Raw genomic sequence first — 8073 nt, forward strand, 5'->3', positions numbered from 1 at the left:
AGGCATGTATTACATGACAGGAGCAGGAGCAAAAGAGAAAGGGGAGGTACCGTACACTTTTAAACAACCAAATCTTGTAAGAACTCACTCACTATCATGAGAACAGCACCAAGGAAATGGTACTAAACCATTCATTCATGAGAAATCCGCCCCATGATCCAATCACCTCCCACCAGGCTCACCTCCAACATTGAGAATTACAATTCAACATGATATTTGGTAGGGACACAGATCCAGAGCATATCAAGCTGTGTGCCAAGGGAGTGAAAGGAAAGTGACCAAATATATATTTCTTCTTATATTTTTTTTTAAAAAATAGAGATGGAGTCTCATTATGTTACCCAGGCTGGTCTCAAACTCCTGGGCTCAAGCAATCCACCTGCTTTGGCCTCCCAAAGTGCTAAAATTATAGGCATGAACCCCCACGCCCCACCTTTTTCTTTTTCTTTTACACCATGCCATACTCATTAGATTACATAAGAAAGTCCAATATGGAAATAGTTAACAGTTGCTCCTCTCTTCTTCCCAAGAAAAGTATCAAAACCACATTATTGCACAGGGGAATTCTACCAAATCTTTAAAATGCAGATAATTCTAGTTATATTTAAACTCTTCTGGAGCCTAAAAAGAGAAGAAAACCTTCCTAATTATTTTTATGAAGGGAATATAAAATACATAATGGACAAAGACTACAAAATTTACAAAAGCTAAGGCCAGGTGTGGTGGTTCATGCCTGTAATACCAGCACTTTGAGAGGCCGAGGTGGGAGGATCACTTCAGCCCAGGAGTTAAAAACCAGCCTGGGCAATCTAGGCAGACCTTGTCTTTACAAAAAAAATTTTTTAATTAGCTAGGCACAGTTATGTGTGCCTGTAATCCCAGCTACTTGGAAGGCTGAGGCAGGATGCTTACATGAGTCCAGGAGTTGGAGGTTGCCATGAGCTATGATCATGCCACTCCACTCCATCCTGGACAACAGTGTGAGACTCTGTCTTAAAAAAACAAAAAAGATACAAAGCCATAGACTAGTCTTTCAATTAATATCAATACTAAATAAATTATTAATAAGCAGAATCCAACGGCAATTTATGACTATGAAGGTTTTTTTTTCTTCTATGAATATATGGATGGCTCAACTCTAGAAAAATCTAATAATATTTATTGTCTATCAAATGATCATCTCCATGGATGCTGAAAAGGAATGTGACAAAATTCAACAATGATCCTAGATAATAAAACAAAGAAACTTTCAATAAAAGAAATGTTGACCATAAAGCCAAACTTCATAAAATATTTAAAGAAGTTTATTCTGAGCCAATATGAATGACCATGGCTCAGGTTACAGTTTGGTTTTAGACACTGGGGAGTGGGGAATGCTTGAGTGAAGACAAGGTGGGTTGTGGAAGCCAAGGTTCTTGTTTTGTAGATGGAGCCTCCAGGTAGCTGCCTTAGAGAGAATAGATGGTACATATCTCTTTTCAGAACATAACGGTGTCAGATTCTCATTTAATCTCTCCTAGATCTGGGAAAGACCTAGAAACAGAAGGAGATTCTTTACAGACGCAAACTTCCTCACGAAAGACAGGTTTTCAGGGCCATTGCAAAATATGTTAAGAAAATATATTTTGGGGTAAAATATTTTTATTGCCTTCAGGATCTGCTGTCTGTTATGTGATGCTATATCAGAGTTGGGTTGGAATTTGCTATTTTATTGCCAAAGCATCTGTTTTATCAGTCTTATGCTCTGTATTTTAACAGTAATGCTGGTCAGTTAAGCCCGAACTCCAAAAGAAAAGGGGGCATAATGAGGCATGTCCAACCTCTCTTCCCCTTCATAGCCTGAAATTTAGTTTAGTTTGTGGTTGTTGTTCTGAGACAAGGTCTCACTCTGTCACCCAGGCTGGAGTGCAGTGGTGATCATGGCTCACTTCAGCCTTGAACTCCTGGGCTCTAGTGATCCTCCAGCCTCAGCCTCTGGAGTAGCTGGGACTACAGGCATGTGCCACCACACCCAGCTAATTTTTTAAATTTTTTGTAGAGATGGAGTCTTGCTCCGTAGTCCAGGCTGGTCTCAAACTCCTGGCCTCAAGCTATCCTCCCACTTTGGCCTCCCAAAGTGTTGGGACTACAGGTGTGAGCCACCCTGCCCAGACAAATATCTAAATTATTTGACAAAAAATTTTATTACTATACAACCACAAAAATTCTAGAAGATCTGAGGACAGAATTCTTTTGTAACCTTGGAGAAACAAAAACTTTCCACTAAAAACTTATAGAACATTTAACTATATGATAGAGTAAATTTCCTGAAGACTATAAAATACCAAATTGATTTAAGAAGAGCTAGAATTTGACTAGAGCAATAATCATTAAATAATTGAAAAGGCACTCAGCACTTACGGGGGCCAGCCTACAAGACGCTCTCAAATAAACTTTTGCCTCCTACTATCAGGCCCTCTCTGAATCAGGGCTAAATCAGAGATGGCCCAGTGACCAATGGAATAAGAAAAAAAGTGACAGTGTGTGACTTCCAAGAATAGGTCATTAAAAGACATTGTGTCTTTTATCATGCTCTTTTTAACTGCTTACTCTAGGGCAAGCTTGTTCAACCTGCAGCCTGTGGGTGCATGTGGCCCAGAATGGCTTTGAATATGGCCAACACAAATTCATAAACTTTCTTAAAAAATTAAGAGTTTTTTTTTTTTTTTTTAGCTCATCAGTTATCATTAGTGCTAGTGTATTTTATGTGTTGCCTAAGACAATTCTCCTTCTTCCAGTGTGGCCCAGGGAATTCAAAAGATGGCTTCCCTGCAGTCTAGGGGAAGCCAGGCACCATGCTGTGAGGACACTCAAGCAGTCCTGTGGAGAGACCCATGAGAAAAGGAACAGAGGTTCCTGGCCAATAGCCAGCACTGACTTGGCAGTCATGTTAGTGAGACATTTTGATCCACCAGCCCCAATAAAGCTTTGTGATCACTGTGGACCCAGCCAACATCTAAGTGCAACCTCATGAGAAACTTTAAGCCAGAACCACATAACTGAGCTGCTCCCAAATTCCTGACTCACAGAATCAATGAGATAATGAATGGTTATTGTTGTTTTAGGCCATTGAGTTTTGGGATAATTTCTAACACAGCAATAGATAAACAGTACAGAACTCTACCTCTAAAAAAGGCACTAAACCAATATAGCTTTAATAAACTTCTTTTGGGCCTTCAAGAAATTGACCATATTTATGCTACTTAAACCCTTCTTGGGCCAAAAAAAAAAAAAAAAAGTATTTCTAATGCATTCTGTGAAATAAACATAACTCTGATATCAAAACCAGACCTGGTATAGTATCCAGACAAATAACCAAATAGAGAGATAGCCAGAAACCTAGAGAGATAAGCAATCAAACATTTAAGCTATCTCAGCTATGACCATATGTACAGGTATCTTAATTAAAATATTTGTAAAGTTGATCCAGCAGTGTATTAAGATAACAAAACATTATAATTAGAGTTTGATTGAATTAGTTCATCACTCAAAAAATGTATCATTGTAATTCACTACATTAGCATATCAATAAAGTTTATAATAATATCAATAGACAGTAAAAAAAATCACTTGATAAAATTCAGCAGCAATTACATTGACCACATCTTAGTAAACTAAGATTAGAAATAAACCTGGAAAAGGGTGAAAGCTGAAACTCAATAAGTCCAACGCATAATGTAAATCATTCAAAGAATTCCTATTTAAATTAGAAGAAAATCAAATATTTCCTCTAACAACACTATTATTGAAAAATTGTACTTGAAATTTTACCCAATTTAATTAACTCAGAAAAAGGGAAATATTAAGAAGGAAGAAACAAAACTGACTTTGAGAGTATAGAGTTGAAACTATAGAACTAAGTCTACAGGTAAAATTAATCAAAAAAAGGAAAAGAGAGAGAGGTTAAGGGAGTTTAATATGGTGTCTCAATAAAAGGTCAATGTACAAAAATTAAAGAAATAATAAATTTGGAAATAACATACAAAAAGTCTCATTTACAACAGCAGAAAAGTATAAAACACTTAGGAATAGAGATAACAATAAGTGGGTACACTTGTACTAAGAAAACTAGAGTGGCTGGGTGCAGTGGCTAACGCCTGTAATCTCAATACTTTGGGAGGCCAAGACAGGAGGGCTGCTTAAGGTTAGAAGTTTAAGACCAGCTTGGGCAACAAAGCAAGACCCTGTCTCTACAAAAAATAAAAATAAATTTTAAAAAAGGAAAACTAGGAAACTGTTTCCAAAGATATAAAAGACATGAATAAATTAAGAGACAAAAGTTTCTGGAATGGACAAATAAACTATGCAAAGACTTTAAGTCTTTCAAATTACGGTGTAAATTCAATATAATTCCAAACAAAATCTTACCAATTTTTTGAAATGACAAGCCAACTTGAAAGTTTACATGAAGGCAAGGAGATTCCGGGCCAGGGTCCCAGCAGTAGTCGGCAAGCGTTTGATTCTCTGGCATTGGATCGCGAGCGGTGTCTGCTTGTTCCGCAGAGGGCTCCCAGGACAGATTTGTCCATTCGTTTAACTTCATTTTCGAATGCTCCATTTTGCATGCTCAATCTTGAAACTAGCCCGTGTGTTTGGCAGAATTTGACTGAATTCAGGGGTGAGAGTTTGATCCAGTCCAGTGTATTTGAATTTGAGCATGCAGTTCGACCAGTGTTTACAATGGAATTTCTGAAGACTTGTGTACTTAGAAGAAATGCGTGTACTGTGGTTTGCTTCTGGAGAAGCAAAGTTGTCCAAAGGCCTTCCATTAGAAGGATTAGTACTACCTCTCCAAGGAGCACTGTCATGCCTGCTTGGGTGATAGATAAGTATGGGAAGAATGAAGTGCTTCGATTGACTCAGAACGTGATGATACCTATCATACGATATCCAAATGAAGTCATTGTAAAAGTTCACCCTGCCAGTGTAAATCCTATAGACGTCAATATGAGAAGTGGTTATGGAGCTACAGCTTTAAATATGAAGCGTAATCCTTTACACATGAAAATCAAAGGAGAAGAATTTCCTCTGACTCTGATTCGGGATGTCTCTGGCATGGTGATGGAATGTGGGCTGGATGTGAAGTACTTCAAGCCTTGAGATAAGGTCTGGGCTGCAGTTCCTCCTTGGAAACAAGGCACTCTTTCAGAGTTTGTTGTAGTCAGTGGAAATGAGGTCTCTCACAAACCCAAATCACTCACTCATATATCAAGCTGCCTCTTCGCCATATGTGGCTCTCACAGCCTCATCTGCCATAAACAAAGTTGGTGACCTGAATGACAAGAATTGCACAGGAAGACATGTTCTAATCTTAGGCGCTTCAGGCGGAGTTGGTGTTTTGCTATACAGGTAATGAAAGCATGGGATGCTCATGTGACAGCAGTTTGCGCTCAAGATGCCAGTGAGCTTATAAAGAAGCTTGGGGCAGATGATGTAATTGATCACAAATTTGGAAGTGTGGAAGAGCAGTTGAAATCCTTAAAACCGTTTGATTTCATCCTTGGTAATGTTGGCGGATCCACTAAAACATGGGCTCCAGATTTTCTCAAGAAATGGTCAGGAGCCACCTATGTGACTTTGGTGAGTCCTTTCCTCCTGAACATGGACTGATTGGGCATAGCAGATGGCATGTTGCAGGCAGGAGTCACCATAGGTTCGAAGGCATTAAAGCATTTCTGGAAAGGAGTCCATTATCGCTGGGCGTTTTTCATGGCCCACTGGGCCCGTGGCCCAATGTCCACGTTTAGGTGACATTGCAGAACTGGTGGATGTGGGAAAAATTGGGCCAGTTATTGAACAAATCTTTCCTTTTTCTAAAGTTCCAGAAGCCTTCCTTAAGGTGGAAAGAGGACACACATGAGGAAAGACTGTAATTAATGTTGTTTAAATGAAAATGCAGTTTAGTGATTAAAAAAAAAGAAAGTTTATATGAAAGAGAAATTGGTTGGTAAAAGCTGCCTATTTTTGGAAATTAAAAAAAGTAGAGAAGGGAACCTTGTCCTACCAGATAATAAAACACGCTATAAAGCTATAGTAATTAAAACAGTGTGGTATCAGTGCAGAAGAACAGTATCAACAAATAGTATCAATGTAACAGTAAGTTCAGAATAGACGTATGTTTGAATCATAATCCTGTTTATAATACAGGAAACATTTCAAATAAGCAAAAACTGAACTATTAAATAAATGGTGTTGAAATCACTGGAGATTCATCCAGAAAGAAAACTATACTAACATCCTTGCCTCAAAGTATGCTATAAATATTAAAAACAGAAGAACTGTGAAGAAAATATAGGGAATACTGTATATTCATAATCTTGGGTGAGGAAGACCAAGAAAAAGATATGCACTTGACCACATAAAAATTTAAAAATTTGATACTAAGAAAGAGATCATAAATGATTTTTTTTTTTTTTTTTTGAGATAGGGTCTTGCTCTGTCACCCAGGCTAGAGTAGCACAATCGTGGCTCACTGCAGCCTGGACCTCCCAGGCTCAAGCAATCCTTCCACCTCAGCCTCCCAAGTAACTGGAACTACAGGCATGCACCAACATGCCCAGCTTATTAGTGTACTTTTTGTACAGACAGGGTCTCACTTTTTTGCCCAGGCTGGTCTCAAACTCTTGAGCTCAAGTGATCCTTCACACATAGCCTCCCAAAGTGCTAGGATTATAGGCATGAGCCACCATGCCCAGCCCATAAATAAAATTAATAGACAAATGACATGCTAGGAAGAAAAGAATTTGCAACATATTTTACAGACAAATATTAATATTCCTATTATACAAAAAGTTTCTATAAATCAAAAAGAAATATTTACCATCCTAGTTTAAAATATGGACAAAAGGGTGCTCATTTTGATAATATACATACTAAAATTGGAATGATACAGAGAAGATTAACATGGCCCTGCACAAAAATGACTACAAATGCATGAAGTGTTCCATATTTTTTCATTTATTTCTAAAAAGCTAAAGAGTATAAATTGCTTAAATCTTTAAAATTGAGCCAGAGGTAATTATATATCATGTTATTATATATTATATTATATTATACATATATATATTTGAGATGGAATCACGCTCTGTTGCCCGGGCTACAGTGCAATGGCGCAATCTTGGCTCACTGCAAACTTCGCCTCCCTGATTCAAGCAATTCTCCTGCTTCAGCCTCCCAAATAGCTGGGATTACAGGCACTCGCCACCATACCCAGCTAATTTTTGTATTTTTAGTAGAGACAGTGTTTCACCCTGTTGATCAGGTTGGTCTTGAACTCCTGACCTCAAGTGATCCACCCACCTCAGCCTCCCAAAGTGCTGGGAACACAGATGTGAGCCACCGTGCCCGGCCTATATTTTTATATTATAAGAACATTAATAATAACAGCACACTGATGTTTAAAGGGAAAAATAAATATAACTTAAAATGTAAAGTCATTTCCATTACCTTTTTCTCCAGATTCCCTAAAACAGTGATTTCTCCCACATGACCCCAACTTCCTGTTTTGAGCAATGGAAACTTTCTTCAAACAAAAGCTTGTGCAGGATGTCTCTGTGAAATGCTGATGAGTGGCCGGGCTTGGTGGCTCACACCTGTAATCCCAGCACTTTGGGAGGTCGAGGCAGGTGAATCACCTGAGGTCAGGAGTTTGAGACCAGCCTGGCCAACATGGCAAAACCCCGTCTCTACCAAAAATGCAAAAAATAGCTGGATGTGGTGGCATGCACCTGTAATCCTAGCTAGTGCGCCTGTAATCCTAGCTACTGGGGAGGCTGAGGCAGGATAATTGCTTGAACCCATGAGGTAGAGTTTGCAGTGAGCCAAGATCATGACATTGCACTCCAGCCTGGGCAACAGAGAGACTCCATCTCAAAAAAAGAAAAAAAGGAATGCTGATGAGCGAGGAGCTGATCTGGTTGAAACAGGAAACCTTCCTACCTTACTGCCTTGAAACTCCTACAACTCAGCTAAACATCTTTGCTAACTGTCACCAGAGAATTCCCTTGGTTCCTTCAACTACTGAAACCTGGGCTT

General features: G+C 38.7%; 2 pseudogenes; both read left to right on the plus strand.

Annotated features, from left to right (window-relative positions):
- The first annotated feature begins 4669 nt into the window (after positions 1–4669).
- On the plus strand, positions 4670–5926 carry LOC100613093 (reticulon-4-interacting protein 1, mitochondrial-like; annotated as a pseudogene).
- Positions 5927–6891: 965 nt separating this feature from the next.
- Positions 6892–6992, plus strand: LOC112205087 (U6 spliceosomal RNA; annotated as a pseudogene).
- Positions 6993–8073: the final 1081 nt, after the last annotated feature.

The sequence above is a fragment of the Pan troglodytes genome, chromosome 10 (assembly GCF_028858775.2).
Source record: "Pan troglodytes isolate AG18354 chromosome 10, NHGRI_mPanTro3-v2.0_pri, whole genome shotgun sequence".
Taxonomy (NCBI): domain Eukaryota; kingdom Metazoa; phylum Chordata; class Mammalia; order Primates; family Hominidae; genus Pan; species Pan troglodytes.